The following is a 20,209-nucleotide window of genomic DNA, read 5'->3' as shown; positions in this document are numbered from 1 at the left end:
GGCTTGCGCCTGCCCAAAACATATGTTGCAACAGCAACACACGCCAAATGAAAGCGGTCAATCTGAAAACAACCACAAAAGGTGAGGAAAGAACAATTTCAACCAAAAGAAAGGAAACCGTCGCAACTGCAGAAAATACGGTTATTGGTGTCGCGATTGCAGAGCCCCAAAACGTGCTCAGAAACAGGCGCAACAACCGTACACAAATCAATACGCTCCGCCTAATCAAGGGTCTGCAGCAAACGGTTATGCAGCATATCCACCACCCCCTCCCGCTCCTCTTCTTGCGTTGGAAGGGGTTCCCCCGGCTAGAACTGCCCTACTAATTTGATGGGAAGAGATCTGTTGTGTAAATTGCATGCAACTATTCCTTGTACTCCAGATGGGTTATATTTAACAATACCTGATGACAGAGCCTTGCAAGCAGTTCAGTGTTTACAATCTTTCAATAACTGTGCCTACTGCTGGACCTTGCCAGAGTTTAACATGATTGACACCTTCACAGTAATGCACATCCAAAACGTTGCTAAAATATCACCGGCTTGTGCGTCTTTGGTGTCTGCAATGAGGCCGGTGTTACACTGTTGTTGTTTAGCCGCTCTAAACCCTACAGAGGAACGTGTAGCTGATGCATTTTGAAATACACAAGATCAGTTACAGTGTGAGCAGTTTTTGTTTGTCGGTCCCCAAGGGTGTGTTTTATCAATCAAATTGTCTGACAAACAACAAATTTTGTTTGCCGACACTGAGGCTGTCACGGCTGGGTTTGAACCTAAAGATGTGAGCGATATGATGAAACAAGGTCACTCTCTGAGTCAGACTGTATCAGCATCTCAGATAACTCCCGTAACAGCCTTGGGGGAAGATTTATTCATGTTAAAACTTCATGATAATGTCAGCTTGCCTCAGAGCAGTTTCGTACTACAACAACCACCCTCTCCACTTCAGTTTGGACCTCCATCAGAATTTTCTGAGGTTCCCGCTGTGCTGTGGGCCAAACATAAAAATCATGTGGGATTTGTGACATCAGCACTGCCTCTTATTGGGAAACTCACAGCAAATGCTAAGCTGCCAATAATTCGGCAATACAACCTGCCACAAAGATCAATTGCAGGAATTGAGAGTGTAATTCAGTCTCTCTTGAGCCAAGGTGTATTAGTAGAAACTACTAGCCCATGCAACACTCCCATTTTACCTATTCCAAAGCCAAATCGTCCTGAGGATTTGAGATTTGTGCAAGATTTGCAAGCTATTGAAGTATCTGGCCTGAGGTGAAAATGCTTACGTGGAGGATTCTGTAGGGTCCTGTGTAAGAGTCGTAAATATGTTCATGTGCTCTGTTTTTACAATGATGTGAGCAACATAATGTACACTGAGAGGAGGTTCACTCCTTATTAGGTGATGCATTTAGCAACCCCCAGTCTGAGAGTCTGAGGGTCCTTGTCCTGTTATGGTAAGGAAGAAGAAACATATACACACCCCCAACATATATAAGTGCATGTAGAACTGTAATTCGGGGAGACACTATTTGGCCGTGATGATCTCCCAGGTATTCATGAAACCTGTCTGATGCTGATTCTTTGTAATAAACCTGCTTATACAAACAAGTCAGTGTCAATGGAAGTTCTTTTCATCATCTGCGCATCATCGATGTCTGAGAAACAACACTATTAACAGCATTGTTGTGCCATCAGCTCCTATTGTACCAGATACAAATTCTATCTTAGCTTCCCCGCCCCCTGATTCCAAATACTACACAGTCAGTGATTTGTGTTCAGCATTTTTCTCTATTCCTCTGCATCCAGACAGCCAGTATCTGTTTGCTTTCACATTCAAAGGCTGTCAGCTAACCTGGACCAGGATGCCCCAAGGTTTCTCCCAGTCACCGAGTGTGTACACAGCCGCTGTGTGATTTGCACCTGTCTGGTGGAAGTACTCTCAATACGCGGATGATTTGTTGATTGCTTCCCCATCTAAGGAGGCCTGCCGTGTGGATTCCATTCTCCTTATGAAAAGACTGGCTGAGTATGGTCACAGGGCCTCTCTAGCGAAGCTGCAGTATTGTCAGCCTGAGGTCACATACTTGGGTCATGTTTTGAGGGATGGGCAACGTCTGCTGTCCCCTGTGAGAGTGAAGCTGTTACTGAACATGACACACCCAAGAACTAAAAAACAGCTCCTCTCGTTTCTGGGCATGACTAATTACTGTCGCCACTGGATTTTTACATATGCTGCTATGGACTCTGTTTTACGAGCAGCTACAGTGCAGACAGCCCATCCCGTTGTGGAATGGACACAAAGCATGCATGACGCCTTTGAGGCCTTGAAGAGCCGGACTACTCCCAGCTGTTCATCTACATGTCTGTGAAAAGGATGGTTTTGCCGTCCGGTTGTGTACTACTCTTCCAAACTTTCTCCAGTGGTGCTTGGTATGCCAGGTTGTCTCAGAGCTGTGGCCACAGTTGCTATTTTGATTGGGAAATCTGCTTGGATTGTGCTGGCCAATGTCTGTGTAGTGCATGTTCCACATTCAGTGTTACACATTCTTAACACATCTGCAACACAACACATGACAGCTGCACGACATTAAGGATATGAGGTGATCATTTTGTCCAGCTCACACATCACTCTGCGAGGCTCACCGCCTTTAAATCCAGCTACACTTCTCCCACACACTGATGTGGAGGATGATCATGACTGTTATTTTGTAATTGAAACCAGCTCCTCCCCCAGGCCAGACCTCATGCAAACACCAATCCCAAATTCTGATCTGGTACTGTACACTGACGGCTCTGCAACACGCCCATCTGATAACACACATCTGGCTGGCTATGCTGTAGTGACTGACTGGGAGGTGATAGAGGCTCGAGCGTTGCCTTATGGCACCTCAGCCCAGGCAGCAGAGTTGTTTGCTCTCAGCAGGGCCTGTACTATATCAGAGGACAAGGTGGCAACAATTTAAACTGATTCACATTACGCTTTCGGCGCGGCTCACTACTTTGGTCAAATTTGGAAAATGAGAGGGTTCCTGACATCTGCAGGGAACATAAAATGATCGTTGATTTGCTCGATGCTATAATGCTTCCAAAACAGATTGCTATCATTAAATGTGAGGCTCACACCTCTGGATCTGATCCTGTTTCACGTGGTAATGCGCGAGCAGATTCTGCAGCCAAACAAGCGGCCGTTTCCACGTCCTCTATGGTACAACAGTGTACCTCCCTGCAACCTACACAACCCACTACGATGCCTTCCTTTAATGATGTGGTGGATTTCCAAAACCGTGCTGATGATAGGGAGAAAAGTGTGTGGATCTGTAAAGGCTGCACTCAAATCCCAGTCTGGCTTGTGGCTCCACCCCGATGGTCGTCCTGTTTGTCCTTGTTCTCTCCTCCATGTTCTGGGCTATGTTGCACACGGTCCGACACATGTAGAGGTATCACACAGGCCTCACAAACATTGATAGACAAGCATGGGGGCGGCTGTGGCTCAGTGGTAGAGTCGGTCGTCTTTCAATCGGAAGGTTGGAAGTTCGATCCCCAGCTACAGCTCAGGCTACATGTCAAAGTGTCCTTGGGCAAGACACTGAACCCCAAATTGCTCCCAGTGGCATAGCCAACGGGTATGAATGTGATATCTGATTGACAGTTGGGCACTTTACGTAGCAGCCTCTGCCATCAGTGTATGAATGTGTGTGTGTGAATGGGTGAATGTGACATGTAGTGTAAAAGCAGCTTTGAGTGGTCGCAAAGACAAGAAAAGCGCTATATAAGTACAGTCCATTTACCATTTAGACAGATGCCTAACATGTCAACAAACCAGGAAAAAGGACAGCTCCATAAAACATGACCACTTACAACCACCATCGGGGCCTTTTGTAAATATGCAGATTGATTTTTTACATATGCCAAGCTGTCAAGGCTACAAATATCTGTTGGTAATTACAGATATGTTTTCCAAATGGTTTGAAGCATATCCAACCAGAAAGGAAGATGCTAAAACAGTTGTAAAATGTTTGATCAAAGAAATCATCCCACGATTCGGGGGATCGGGGGCCTCTGGGGATCAACAGTGACCGAGGCCCGGCGTTTGTAGCAAAGATAACTCAGAGTCTTGCTGCAGTGCAACTGCATGTCCCCTACCATCCGCAGAGCTCAGGTCAGGTGGAGAGAATGAACTCCGCTATCAAAGGAAAATTGACTAAAACCATGATGACAACAGGTTTAAAATGGCCAGACACTCTGCCACTTGATTGTACTCTATTCAAAGCACACCAAACACCACAATCGGGCTTAGCCCTCATGAGGTTTTAATGGGACGACCAATGTCCACAGGGGCAAGTCCACCTTTGACTCCCAATTCCTTGGACAAGGAATCTCTTTCTCCTAGGTGGAAAGGCCCATACCAGGTGCTACAGGTCACTCGCACTGCTCTGAAGGTGGAGGGCAGGGCAGAATGGGTTCAAGCATCCAGGTGCCAGCTAGCTCCCTCAAACGCAGGAGCTGGAATCTAAGGGGAGGCCTGAGGTTTCTTCCCCTCCCCATACTGCTGATGGAACGGAATGGTTCCGGTGCAACTGGTCAGCACCACAAGTACGAGGGCTCTCGTACTCACCACAAGGAGCAGAATGCAGTCAGCGTATCCTCTACGGGACCTGAATCTGAGGATAAGGCAATGGACATCCCTGAAACTGGCACTGACGTAAGATGCAAAACTCAAACACTCAAATCAAAGTCTGTAAGAAAGAAGAAACACACGGTGGAATATAACTGGACAAAAGACACTGACACTGTTGCAGAAAAGACTGTTAACCATGTTGCCTTGTCACCTCTCCACAGTACCAAAAGAAATGAATTGCCCCTGTTAGACAGGACAGGTAAAATTAAATGTAATTGTTGTTAATATTTGACTACTATAATTAAATATTTTTTAAATGAGCGTTTATGTAGGATGTAATGGGTTACATGTATTTGGACTCCTGCATTTCGCCCATGTCCCTTATGGGACTATATAAATAACAAGTTAAAAATAATAAAAACAAATGATAAGGAGGAAATCTCCATAAGCTTACACTGGCATGAAAGAGTAGCCAGAAAACTTGTTATGAATAACTTGTGCATTTTTGAGTCTTGAGAATATATCACTTTTATGTTCTCTGTATGATCTTAGATCTACTCCTCTTGTACTCCTCTTGAGGTGTCAGAGTCTAACATGTATGCTTTAAGTTTTACTGCCATGTTGGCCTCTGATGCTCTTAGTTGAGTGTTTTGAGAATTACTGCAGTTGAGTCTTTAAAGATCCTATTCTTGATTTATAACCTGTTTTCCCTCAGTTACACTGACTGTATGTCAGCCTTTAACATTATAGCCAGCAAGCTTTATGTACTGTAGCCTTTGCTCTCTTGGTCTTTTTCTTTAGGTTTATTATATGTGTGCGTTTAAGTTTGAACATTGTAAACTCACTGTGTAGCTTATAGCTCACAACTTATAATATGAGTTTATTAATTAATGGATTATTATCTGATTTCTTAACTAGAAAGAATAGAATGATGTTTGATTAGATATTATTTTGGAGTATTACTCAATTATGTTGACTTTTTATTAACACAATTTATTGGTGAATTGTGAATTGCAAGGAATTATTTTAACCTTGACTTTTAATCAATGATTTGTGCTACTATTCTCCTTCTAGTAGTTACTGTAGTCTTTTCATCAATCTGCATGGTTGATTTTTCTGTCAATGTACTTTTATGTACTCATGTAACCATGTCATATATCCATTTATTGGACTTTTGACTATGTATTGTTAAACATTTATCATTTATGCTTACATTTATTGAGTTGTCAGAGAACTTCTCTTTGAGTACTTATTTGTGGGTCGGAGAGTTGTTGAAACTGGTCTTGTCTGTGAAAAGATTTATGATTGGGTACCCGGCCGCAGCTGGCCCACGTGGGGTAGGGCTCTGGTTGGCCAATAGTCATGGGTCGGCTGGACATGGGTCCCTTACCTCACGTGGACGGGCCACGTGCACCCCACCTCACGCAGACGATCCTCGTGAACTTGCAGGTGCAGGAGCTGGGAAATTCCAGCTTTTGCGCAGAGGCCTATATAAAGGCAAATGTCCGGAGATCGGGGCTCACTCTCCGCTCCACTCTCCTCAGGACATGCCTACCCGTCTCTCAGAGATTCTCCATTCGCAGGAAGAGGTAAAGCAAATAGCCTGAAAAACTTTAAATCTGAATCTAGTCCGTTTGTGACTTGAACTTCTGGCGTAATTTAGATTTGAAGCAAGACTTCGAAAACTGTTGGGCCTGCCATAATGGGGATGCTCGTAAGCTCCTGGCGACAATACGCCTATTGAGGATTTGCATGGTATCTCTTGGTAGACAAACCTAAACAGGACTCCATTTTTTCTGAATAATCAATGCCTGCCAGAGAATGTAATTTAAGGTTTCTTAAATTGCATCCAAATTGTCCAACATCTACATTTTCAGCCTTATTTAAAGGCATCTGAAAACAGAACCAGACCAGTTCTGACAAATTTGAGTTTTTAACTTTTTTCTTTTCTTTTTCTTTTTTATTATTTGTGTCATTTATAACTGAGTGAACAAATAAAGGCATGTAAAACTTTAAGAAATCCTTTGGAGGGAGTTTTTGTTCCGGAGTGAGTGGTATTAAATAAAAAGTGAGAAAGGTTTTCTTCAAAGGACTCCGTTACGCCCCCGAGGTAAGCTCATGAGATTCACACGACGGCGACATTACTGATTTATAGACACACACACACACAGGGCAGAGAGCACCTTTAGAAAGCCCCTTCTTGAGCTATGTTAGGCATCTATGTTTATTGAGGCCTTCATAGTGTTGTTTCCTAGACATTGATGATGCGCAGATGATGAAAAGAACTTCCGTTGACACCGACTTGTTTGTATATAAGCATAGATTTATTACAAAGAATCAGCATCAGACAGGTTTCATGAATACCTGGGAGATCACCCTCAGCCAAATAGTGTCTCCCCGAAACACAGTTCAACATGCACTTATATATGTCCGGGGTGTGTGTCTGTTTGTCTTACCATCTGTTTCACAAAAACCAAGACCCTCTCATTTCAACCCAAAAGACTCCTAAATCATCAACACATCTGACATGGTTATCTCCTCATTGGCATGTTTATAGTACCATATACATCATTTACGACAGGGCATATTATTTGTTTTACTACTCCTGCATTAGCAACATTCCAGAGTCACATCTCAGGTCAGATACTACAATAGCTGTTAGGATTTAAATCATACAGGGGTTCCACTAACAGGGCTCTCATACGGAGGAAGATAAAATCTTACGGGTGTTTAGGCCAGTGAATAAAGTCAGATATGGGGGCTTTTTTCCTTCAGCCCCCTCTCCTTCCCGCGTCTCTCCCTTTTGTATTTTAGCCTCAAGTCAGGGATGAGGCCTTAGGGTGGGAGAAGGACGTGTAGGGGTTTCACGGTAGGGACCGGACCAAGGGACAGAGAAACTAGCCGTATTTTTCCCTGAGGGCTAAGGGCCCGCTAGCATAGTCCCAGTAGTGATCCGTGAGCACTACAGCGACAGATTAATGAATGTGTCGCCGCTGACGGGAAAGCCTCAGTTTTTGTGACGCTTCTGAGGGCATCCCGCTTGTAGATGGAGAAGAAAAAATAGAAACAAGTTTTTCTTAAAACCCCCCTTCCCCTTCCCTATTTAGATATTAGAGCATGCTTCACCCCTTAACTTTGAGTGTCCTTTGAACAGGTGCGCAGTGATGAACTGTTTTCCAGCATTCCCCGAGCGCTTTGAAAAAGGTAAATGGCTGTGGGGGATTCTGGAACCAAGCTATGTGGTGGATCCCTCCGTGTTACCCCTTTGATGAAGATGATTCCATCTCAGAGGAGGAAAGTGAGTTATAAGGTTACACAGTAGGGTCACTGTTAGGTGGATGTTAAAGCCCCTGGAAACTCAATCAAAAATGCATATATGATATCAGTTGTGAGTGTGTCTCACACTCACACGACTCAGCCTCTGTCTGGAAGGGGCTCAGACAGATTACCAACTACAAACAACAAACGCCCCACTCCATGAACAACTCACGCCTGGCCAACGACCTCAACGACTTCTACTGTCGCTTTGAGAGACAAAGGGACAGTCCTGACGACATCATCCCCCGTGACACCATCCACCAGCTCCAGCCCTCCTGCCCCACCTCCCCCACCACAGCAGGAGCCTGGGCCCCTTCACAGCTACTCACCTCAGAGGCCCACCCCTCCTCCCCCACCACAGTGACCACTCTCTCCATCCTGGAGAGGGATGCGAATGCACGCACCAACAAACCACATCAAATTCCTTGTATGTGAAAACCTACTTGGCGAATAAAGCGATTCTAATTCTGATTCTGATTTAGGAGCCCTGTGTCATGTATCATAGTTGAAACTTCAGAAGTATACCGATTTTTCATTAACCTATTTGTGATGCTTCCACTGCCTTTGGTCAAATGCAACTTTGTGACTTTGTGTATGTGTGTGTGTGTGTTACCAACCAAGCACAACGGTTGGTCCTGATGTCTTCACATCCGAAATAACTTCAGCTCTCTTTGCATTCCAGAAAGTCTTTATGGTGTCCACACAGTAGTTGTCTTGGATGTCTGCGAAGTATCTGTCATTGATCATCCCCATATTCATAAATCTGAAAAGCAGTTTGATTTTGGTGTAATGGTTCCCTGAGAGCAATATGTTTGAGGTCATAAGGAAGTCACCCAACTGACAAAATTTTAAAGTTGGTTGTGAAGACCACCGCCAAACGACATGACCTTGAGGACAGTGCTGAAAAAGGTTCAGGACAGAAAACACAAAATTTAATACAAGGGATAGAAAGGACCAATTGCAAAATTAAAAAAATATTTCCATGTGTTGTGAACACAAGACTTACCCATTCAACAATGGCAGCTGTGACCCATGATTTGACATGAATTTCAAAAGGACCTTGTGCCTGACACTGTTTGTTGGTGCTGGGGTCCTTTGCTTTACACATGTCAACTGGTACTGTGACATGAGCACAAAGCTGTCTCAGACAGTGATGGTAGGCTATGGAAGCAGGTTTGCCAATAATATCTTCCTCAACTTCAACTGTCATCTCTGCTTTATTTGGGTGACTTCTTTTCTTTTTTTGTGGAGGGGCTGGTGACTCTTCCTCCTGCTCTGGCTCAGAGAGGTCTTCCTCATGCTGTTCCTGATCGGTTTTATCTCCTGCATCGTGAACAGTGTCTTCCATGTTCACAGATGGGCATTCTTCAAGGCTGAACTGAATTTATTATTCTCATTATTATTAAAGTCATAAATATAAAATAAATATTTTTACATGTTGGTGTGAAGAATGGTTAATTAACATACCGCACACAAAGACGAGGTATGTAATCAGGATCGTCGCTATAATCATACTCAGAGTCTTCCTCTAAAGTCTCATCCTCTTCAAACGACGATACTGATTGTGTCTCCATTTGTGGTTGCCATGTGGGGTCGTTGTCCTCCTCGTCATAATCAATGCTGTTGAAAAAAGCAGGAATACAGAGGGAGTGTTATAAAATCAACTAACTTCACTCAGATATTGTTCTGTAAAACATCAAAGTAATCACAACATTAACATTCCTATTAGTAACAAGCTAGAATACAGTAGTTATACGAGTACAGCCTCTTCAGCTCCTCAATGCCTGGACACAGTTTATCACATTGCTTTCGCTGCAAACTGTATGCCCTTTTGTCATGGCCTTCCCGAGGCCTAACAATGAATGTTTAAGAAAAAGAAAACCTTACATAGAATTTGTTATATTGTTGAATTGGTCCTCTGTGATGCCAAACAATGTTGGATCTGTTGAGGTAACGCTGCATTCAAAAAGAAATTAAAACTTTATGGCTTATGACATGATCAATTTAAATAACTGAATATGGGCCTTAATTTGTTTGAAATCACTGGCACTTTCAAACCATTCTAAATTCTGAAGTTATGTACTACTGTACCTTGCATGTAATGGGAGATCACAGGTCTCCTCAGCAGAACAACTGGGTAACTCTTCCACCCCAGGTACACCAAAATCCTCCTCTCTAAAGATATTATGAATAAAAAATTTTGGCTATATGAAACAAGTGACCACACAGCATGTATGAATGGAGATTATTTGTTGTGTTCTAACATAATTTTATGTTTAGATTTTCAGGTGAGGTGTAGGGGGAAGTGGAAATAGAACTTGATATGAACTTTTTCATTGTTACATCAAATGAAAAAAACATATGTGATCCATGTTGAGCATCAACAATAACATTAGAAAATAATGTGTTTTTCTATATTATATATAAATGTACTGACCGTTCTGAGATAGAGTCTGCAATGGTTGACAATGGCAGTGGAGGAGGCCTCCTTACTGGAGTTGAAGTTGAAGCTGAAGTTGTTTTCTCATAACTGTAAAACACACATACATGAATGGACACACACACACAAACACACAGATTACATAGACGGGTTATTACAATTTAAAATTCTCAACTGGTAAATAGTACTTCTTCCCAAGGATGGAAGAAGTCACAAACATAGACAGATCGGTCTTATTTACACAGTCGCAGCTAGCCAGCATTATCTATTAGCCGGAGAAGTCTTCTAGCAATGTGCTGAGCTAGCTCTGGTTACTGTACAGCCAACCAAGTCAAACGCAACACCGCAGTTATAATACTAGAACTGGGTTAATGACAACTTCACAATAAACACTGAGGCTAACGCTGAAGCTAACGTCACCGGTAGTGTAACGTTAAACAAAACAAGCTGCAGAGTCAGTTTGTTTACACTACCGGCGCTAACGCTAGGCTAAATTTCCCTGCACAAATAACATACTATTACAGAACGACAGTAACTGGTAACTGATGTTATCACATGTAATGTTGTGTTTTAGGATTAGGCAAACTAAACGTACCTGTCCAGCAGAAACTCTGCGACCATCTCATCCCTTTTTAGCTCCGGATGTAGCTGCATTAGCCTCCTCCATCGCTGAAAAGCAGAGCCGATGTTGACTCCAGTCTTGCCTCTTGCCACATCAAGCTCTTTCTTTGTGGAAGCTTTCTGCGAAATAGTTTTCTTGGTCCTGATAATTTTCTCTGTGGGGGCAGCTGATGTTGGAAGTGGCGGCTTGCCTTGGTCAGTCATTGTCAGGTCTAGTTCCTTTCTCTCTCTCACCGCTCTACCGCTCTGCCAGAGAGGCGCGCGACTTGCGAGCCGTGACAGCGGTGCAACTGGGAGGGACACGGCGACGGATGACAGACAGGAAGCTCGGCAAATCAATTTACTCGGACCGAATAAAATGATTGGTCAGACTTTTATCAGAAATATATGAGAATTAAATATTGAGGAGTTTCAACGCCTAATGGATTTCTTTTACATTATATTGTGCTATACACTTATTAGGAGCATTTTATGATTACAAAAGAAAAGTGTAAAAATGCCAGAAAGGTAAGAATTGCTTTAATTGTAATTTCTACTTCACCTCATTAAGTTTTAATTCACAAACTACTTTAATCTGATCACTTCGCTTCAGTCCCCCAACACACCTGCACCTCCGCTCCCTGCACCACTACTGGCCCCGCTCAACCCCCCCCCGCTTCTGTCTGTCTGTCTCTCTGTCTGCTGTGTTGACTGTCTTCATCAGCAGTCTGTTTAATTAAGTCACAAAAGTTACATATTTTCTCTTTCGCAATTCAGTTCCCACAGCACGCGAGTCGCGTGTGCACGATCGATCGTTACCAAATGACATCTCCTTTTATAAGCTTTATAAAGCGCGACAATCAATGTTTTTACAGTAGGGACGTACGGAGTTAGACAGACCCTCTTTTGCCGTTAGAAGTAAACTGGTTCCGCTGTTGTTTATGTGGTTGCCAAGACTTCACGAGTTCACTGTTTCAGTGGTCTTCCTCAATGAGGAGAGGATGGACGATTGTTGATTTCTCCAAAGAGTCGTTCAATTACAACTTCTGAAGCAGCGGCTGCAACAATTCATTAAATGTATGTGGCGGAAACACTGCTGCTTCTCCAAGTCCGCCGAATTCAGAAAATAAAAGAATGACACGTTGTCATCTCAGATGGTGGATGTGCACCCGGGGACAGCACACACAGGCATGATGGGGAAAAAAGGCGATCGTTAGGTAGGTAACTGCAACAGGTATGTGCAGAGATGTTCAAGGTGTGTGGACATGAGTTAGCGCAGACTCAGAGAGAGGGATTGATCGCGAGCCCAGAAGTGTTATTGCACCTGTGAGGGCGGGGCAACTGCTGTTGATTATTTCACGATTGGTTCGAGAAAATTTATGACGACATAAATATCTTCACTGACCACGCCCATTTTAACCCCAGCGTCAGGGAAGTTAACAAAGTAAGAATGGCAAAGACTCCAGTTTGGATTAAAAGTCATTTCTAAAACTTTTAACATGCTTACAAGTGTGTACATAAGACTTTAAATTGCATAGTAAGAAGGATTTTGTGGATTTGGGTTTCCAGGGGCTTTAACAGAATGGATTCAATTAAATTAAAATGGTTTCAATCCTCAATTAGAAGAAATTTGCTGAGTGTTTTCTTAAGACCTCCATATGATCATAGATTATGGAGTGGAGTGTGTTCATGTTACTTAAACCTGTGATATCCAACTAATCAGTATTAGTTTGACTTCAGAAAATGTATAAAAATAAAATTTGGTAAATAAGTTGAATAAAACAAGAGGTATCCTAAGAGAAGACGACGTGGGACCTGATCTTTACTGCCTTGTAAAATGATGTGCTAGCAACCTCTCACAAGTGCAGGCCCTCTGCTGTGCGTAAAATACATATCAAGGGCGAAGACTATTTAACGAGGACCGACCCATATTCCTTTTAAAATATTATCAGAAGTAAAGCGAATTACCTCTGATTGATTCCATTGGTTTTTGTTTTATGTTGATTTTTATATTATTGTAACGATTTTTTATCCTTTTGATTTGATGATTGAAGTGAAAAGAGTCAAGGAGAAGAATATGTTTTATTCAGGATGTGAATTCCGTGTAATCTTTTATGAATCAAATTTGCTGTAGAAATACAGTTCCTTTTAATTGTACAACTTTGTGAATCACCCATGTGAAATTGAAGTGATCTAGTATTTGAGTCAGGGGACAGAAAGGGCTTTCCCTCTACATCATTGGAGGTTTCCCTTGTCTTTCCGGACTCGAGTAGATAGCGCAAGGGATCTTCTTTTTTTTTTTTACATCATTTCAAGCTACAAAAGAATGGTGGGGTTTGGTTCCTTGTATGACAGTAGGTGACCTAACATCTAACGACATCAAATGATGTGATCAGACCAATTAAGCAGGATAAAAGTCAATTCAGAGTGCACAGGTGGCCCATGTGCATCCAACAATGGACAGAAACATACAGAGAGGCAGAGGAGTTCGTATGAGAGGTGGTGGACGAGGAGGAAGGGGACAAGGAAGAAGCCGAGGAAGACCAAGAACAGTCATTACTGATGAAATTCGTGCAACTATTGTAGCAGGAGCAGGACAAAGAGTACAACCCAATTTGAGCAGATTCTCTGTGGCCAGCATCAACAGGACATTCAGAGAAGAGAACAGGTAATTGTTTCTTGCTGTACAACATTTGACATACAGTATACTATACTGTAAGTACTGTAATGTTCATTACAATACTATTTTTACTGGCTGTATACGTTTATAAGTGCATTTTCCCCTTTGTAGAATCGAAAGACGACCAAATGAGGGTGGAAGGACTGCTCTTTTCTCCCAACAACAAGAAGCACTCATTGTTGACATGGTCCTTCAAAATAATGCCATCCGACTCGGTGAAATCCAGCAGAGAGTGATTGAAGACAATGTCAACTTTGATGGAATCAACAGTGTGTCTCTGTCACCTATTGACCGTGTCATCAAACGCAACAGACTTAGCATGAAACAAGTGTACAGAGTACCCTTTGAGCGCAACTCTGCAAGAGTCAAAGATCTAAGATATCAGGATGTGCAAGTAAGTGTAACCTACACACACTTTAAGCACTGATGCTTCCAGTACAAGTCTATGCTCATAGGCCTACTACTGTTACTGTAGGCTAGTAGTTGCAGTTGCTACTTTTACAGTACTGTAAACTATATTGTAATGTATGTAAATCTGGAGTGCATATACTGTAAATGCACTATTGCAGAAGTCTGTCTTTTTGTATCACTTACTGTACTAAACTACTCATCTATTTTTTACAGAGAGCGTTTGAACTGGATTCCATGGAAAGGCCTCATGAATACATTTTCATAGATGAAGCAGGGTTCAATCTGGCGAAAAGGAGGCGGAGAGGCAGGAACATAATTGGTCAACGTGCCATTGTGGAAGTCCCTGGCCAGCGTGGTGGCAATGTCACCCTTTGTGCAGCCATAAGTAACTGGGGGGTTCTCCACCGTCATGCAAACCTGGGGCCATATAACACTGAACATCCCATTACATTTCTGGGAAGCCTACAGGTGATTATTATTATTAATGTGAGCTTTCACCATGCTGTCCTGATACGTGAGTGGTTCATCAACAACCAGGGCTTGATAAAGGTTTTCCTTCCACCTTACAGCCCCTTCCTGAATCCAACAGAGGAGTTTTTCTCTGCGTGGCGGTGGAAGGTCTATGACCGACAGCCCTACACCAGGGCAACTTTATTGGAGGCAATGGAACAGGCCTGTGATGATATAACTGTGGAGTCTTGTCAAGGCTGGGTTCGGCACACCAGAGGGTTTTTCCCCCGTTGCCTGGCAAGGGAAAATATTTCCTGTGACGTGGATGAAGTCCTCTGGCCGGACCACGCCCAAAACATGATGGAGAATGAATCTCAGTGACTTTGTGCAGTAATGTGCTTTTCATTTAGTTTTTTTTGTTATGCTGAAATGTAGATGTCACTTTGACTATGATCATTTTTTTGCTAAATGCGTTTACAATAAACACTTTCTGTTAACTACATGCCCTGGATGCTGTGTCCTACATTATTCTATGTAGTGTTTAACGAATGCTCTGTGGTGAATATATTTTTTACTTTATTGCGGGGTTCTCTCTCAGACTCCTCCAACCAATTGGGAAAACAAAGTGCAGTGATTATTTACAACAAAAATACAGGAAAAATACTATATACAAAATTTACAAGTGAATAATGCAGGAGCTCCACATCAACTCACAGGCAAAAATCAAAAAAAGTAGCATCAATGCAAAAACAGTTTTCTCAGTAGTTACCTCCTCTGTAGCAAACTCCCTACTCCCCTCTAAAGCCCAAGGCAGCACCTTATATACCTGAAGCCCCGCCTACTGGGCGTTATCAATAACATTCGCTCTCTGTTTCTTATTATTTTCAGTGCATGGAGCTTTTAAACTTTGAACACAGTTTATAATAAGATTTTATACATTTTAACAACCATTTTTATCAAACCAACACAATATACTTGGCAAATATAGGTATGAAAAACCCAAAAGCCCGTATGTCCGGAAATGGGACGCTCCGTTTCTCTTACCAGCCTCGCATACGGCGCATGGCGGCATTAATATGCAGCGCACCTCGCGGTAAAGAAACCTAATGTTGTGTAAATGTGTGCTAAGGTTAACAATAGACTTCCAAGTGTGCACCCCTGGTTGTGCTACCGAAACGGAGAGGGGAAAAAAGGATAATGGAGTGGTTTTTCAGGCGGATGAGAGAGATATAGGTATACACATTGTGTCAAAAAATGATTGATGACATCTTTGACCCCTAGGGTCACAGCTGTTGCCACATAACACCGGATTTTGTTGTTACGTAACCCCCCCCCAAATCCAAGGAGAATCGTGTGAACTTGAGGGGGGGGCTTATTATTGAAATTATTGAAATTCCTGTGGGAGCAGAAGACAGACACTCACCGGCTCCGCAGCTAACTGTGGAATTTCCTCAGGTTAAATTAGTAGATATTTTGTCTACACTGCACAGTCAGCTCAAAAGTGCAGTCTCACCTCAAACTCACTCAGCTCTGCGAAAACACCGACTGAACGCAGCCTAGAACCGAGTAATCAGAGATGCATTCAAACCCTTATATTCTAGTGCTAAACATTCCACACAGGGGAACTCTGAAATCCCTTCACCACCAACTTATGCAGAAGACCAAGACTAGCAAATATAAAGACTACATATAAAGACTACTGCGGCCGCTGGTATTTCAGCATCTTGGTTAAGAGTGCTTCTTCTAAGCTGTGATCAAAAAGTCACACCCACATCGAGGATAAACGAACCTGACTCACGATATAGAAAAAACTGTTCCTGAAAAGAGGATGATCTGAATTCAGTAAACACATAAGTGCAGATGTCTTTCACACACACACACACACACATTCAGTGTCTTCTTCACGGTATGGCGTGTCCAATGAGTAAAGTCGTAAAGTTTTATTTATGTTTTGTTTGTTTGTTTTTTTGTTTGTTTTTTTAAATACTGAATTGGTTTTACACACTGAGGAGAGAATTTGTCAGAATGGACTTCGGAACAAGCACTGGTGAGACGTCTCTGTTTCCCAGTAAGTCAAATATTATTTTCTCACTTAATATCTTAATATAACAACTTGATATGATATAGAAAACCAGGTCAAATATCTGATCGCTCTGAATTTCTCCTAACCCTATCCAGACAGTTTTGAGGATCTAACATTTACGCAGGGGGATTACGGTATGTTCAGTTGTTTTATTTCAGTTTTGTTTTTGTTTTTTGTTTTTTTCGTTCTGCAACTTAATGTATGCAGTATTGCTGTATGTAAAGCAAAGTACGGTCTGTTCTACTTACTTACAGAGTCGTTTGACGCTACTTGCAGAAGGTATAACAATGAGAATCCGAATGTTTATTCGGGTGGATTCGAGATAGAAGATATATCCGGCAATGATGCAGATGGAGATGCAAGATCAGTTCCTCAAAGGGGTATTAATCCACAGAATCCTGGACAAATGATCCTATTTCACCCAACTAAGCGACAGGCAAACGCTGAGGATATCCAAACTCCGCCGTCCGTGGTGACGTCTGAGAACCAATCTACTTCAGCAGCAAGCGAGCCTGAAGATCCAGACCAGGCTGTACCAGCTGTGAAACTCTTCCAGCTCAGCGGCCGCCATAATCGGAGGGAGCCGGGTAGGGACCGGCGTAGTTTAACCGGTCCTGCGGGCTGAATTTATGGGGAAAATAGCCCTTGGATTTGTCTGCAAAACCTAAAGCCTTAGGCATAGCATTGAGAAGCATGGTGAGGAACGACAGAATCGATGAACCTTAACTGGAAATCGGTTTCTGTGAAGCAGATAATTTTACTGCCTTTACTGAGTAACAATATAGGGCGTCATGCCCTCCCCCACCAGGTAACTTAGGACCAAGTAGCTGTCAAATCCTTTAGCATTGTGTGCTATGAAGGTGGCCTCCCTGTATTTTTTGTTCCTGAAATGTCGGACAAACATTTTAACGCAGTCTACACCGTAAGAGTTCCACTCTTCCCCACTGAGCGATTTTCTGCACACCAGATAAGGTTTGTGTACACCATCCTGGTAAGCGAATGTTTCGAAATCATAAAAGATTATGTTTTCGTTGTATTCGTCTTCAGCTTTCAGGGGTTGCATGTAGCACAGATGATGAGGAGAGGGAATTTCAGACTGATCGAGATCCTCCCTGCAGATTCTACATTTTTTAGTTTCGCATTCATGCTTAGCGTGACGAGGAAAGAGTAGTTTACAATCGATGCATTTATACATCTGGGGTCCGTTTCACAAAGCAAGTTTATTGAAAACTCTGAGTCTGTTAACCCTGAAATGAGGGAAACTCTGAGTTTTCCGTTTCACACAGGGAGGTAACTTAAGCTCTCGGTCAGTTACTGTAGTAACAGACTCTATGAACCTAACCTGGTCGCGAGCAGGTTTTCTTCAGGAAACTCAGAGTTTCTCTCTGTCTCCTCCCTCTAGAATACAAAACCCTCATTCGAACTTCCTCATTCATTCAGCCCGTCTCACGCGTGTGATCATATCCGGTTTTTCAAACAGAAGAAGCGGGAGATGTGGAAGGGAGAAAAAATGTTACGGTACGCTTAAAGTGTTTGAAATAAAATAAAAAATAATTACCTTCACGCTCCTCCGACGCCGACTCAGAACCTGAGGATGTTGAAGCAGTCAGAGCTTGAATATTCTCCCCTGGCTCGCTGTTTTCGTCAGAATGTTGCGAAACATCCACGGGGGAAGCAGTCTGCTCTACCCGGCTGTCGCCCACCGCAGTCGGAGCTGGGATAGCCTGGTCTGGATCTTCGGGCTCGCTTGCTGCTGAAGTAGATTGGTTTTCAGACGTCACCACGGACGGCGGAGTTTGGATATTGTCAGCGTTTGCCTGTCGCTTAGTTGGGTGAAATAGGATCATTCGTCCAGGATTCTGTGGAAAAATACCCCTTTGAGGAACCGATCTTGCATCTCCGTCTGCATCATCGCCGGATATATCTTCTATCTCGAATCCACCCGAATAAACATTCGGATTCTCATTGTTATACCTTCTGCAGGTAGCGTCAAACGACTCTGTAAGTAAAACAGACCGTACTTTGCTTTACATACAGCGTGCGTGTGTGTGTGTGTGTGTGTGTGTGTGTGTGTGTGTGTGTGTGTGTGAGTGAGTGTAAACTGTATAAATGGAGTTAAAAAAAATTTCCCTAAAGTAAAAGAAAGCAGTAATTCTTCTTCCTCCTTCTTCATCTCTCTCACACTACGCTGGTTGAATCTAGCTCATTATATTCGTTAAATCACCTCTTTACTGCGGTGGCCCTGAATTGCAAATCACAACGGCAAATCAGAAAACACAACGGCAAGTCAGAAAAGCCAGCCTGCATCAAGGCCTCCACCATCATTCCTGTCCCCAAAAAGCCAAGGACCACAGGACTTAATGACTACAGACCCGTCGCCCTGACCTCTGTGGTAATGAAGTCCTTTGAGCGCATGGTGCTCTCACACCTCAAAGACATCACAGACCCTCTCCTGGACCCCCTGCAGTTCGCCTACAGAGCCAACAGGTCCGTAGACGCAGTCAACATGGCCCTCCACTTCATCCTCCAGCATCTGGACTCAGCAGGAACCCATGCCAGGATCCTGTTTGCGGATTTCACCTCTGCCTTTAACACGATCATCCCGGCTCTGCTTCAGGACAAGCTCTCCCAGCTGAACGACTCCACCTGCAGGCGGATCACAGACTTCCTGTCTGACAGGAGGCAGCACATGAAGCTGGGGATACACGTCTCTGACTCCAGGACCATCAGCACCGGCTTCCCTCAAGGCTGCGTTCTTTCCCCTCTGCTCTTCTCCCTGTACACCAACAGCTGCACCTCCAGTCATCAGTCCGTCAAGCTCCTGAAGTTCGCGGACGACACCACCCTCATTGGACTCATCTCTGGTGGGGACGAGTCTGCCTACAGGTGGGAGATTGACCATCTGGTGACCTGGTGTGGTGAGAACAACCGGGAGCTTAATGCTCTGAAGACAGTGGAGATGGTTGTGGATTTCAGAAAGACAGCAGCCACACCCGCCCCCATCACCATCAGCGACTCAACTGTTTCCACTGTGGAGTCTTTCTGCTTCCTGGGGACCATCATCAGCCAGGACCTCAAGTGGGAGCTGAACATCGGCTCCCTCATCAAAAAGGGACAGCAGACGATGTACTTCCTGCAGCAGCTGAAGAAGTTCAACCTGCCAAAGACAATGATGGTGCACTTCTACACCGCCATCATTGAGTCCATCCTCACCTGCTCCATCACCGTCTGGTATGCTGCTGCTACTGCCAGGGACAGGGGCAGGCTGCAGCGTATCATCCGCTCTGCAGAGAGGGTGGTTGGTTGCAATCTGCCATCTCTTGAGGACCTGTACACCTCCAGGACCCTGAGGCGTGCAGGTAATGTTGTGGCCAACCCCTCTCACCCCAGTCACAGTCTCCCGACACAGGAACAGTTTCTTCCCCTCTGCTGCCAGCCTCGTCAACAAGGCCCGACCCCCCTCCAGCCCCCAAGTGACATGGACTCTCATCCAGCCCCTCAGTCACTCAACACTTGGACTTCAACTTCCAGTTCAAAGGACGGACCAATCAGCGACGTTTCATGTCGCCCGAGGGTACCTACCTTTTCCGGCATGGTTAATGCCGTTGTG

Source organism: Semicossyphus pulcher, unplaced genomic scaffold (assembly GCF_022749685.1).
Source record: "Semicossyphus pulcher isolate SPU_LCO1_2020_fin unplaced genomic scaffold, fSemPul1.0.p SCAF_8, whole genome shotgun sequence".
NCBI lineage: Eukaryota > Metazoa > Chordata > Actinopteri > Labriformes > Labridae > Semicossyphus > Semicossyphus pulcher.
The sequence above is the reverse complement of the archived record's forward strand: the minus strand, read 5'-3'. Positions refer to the sequence as shown.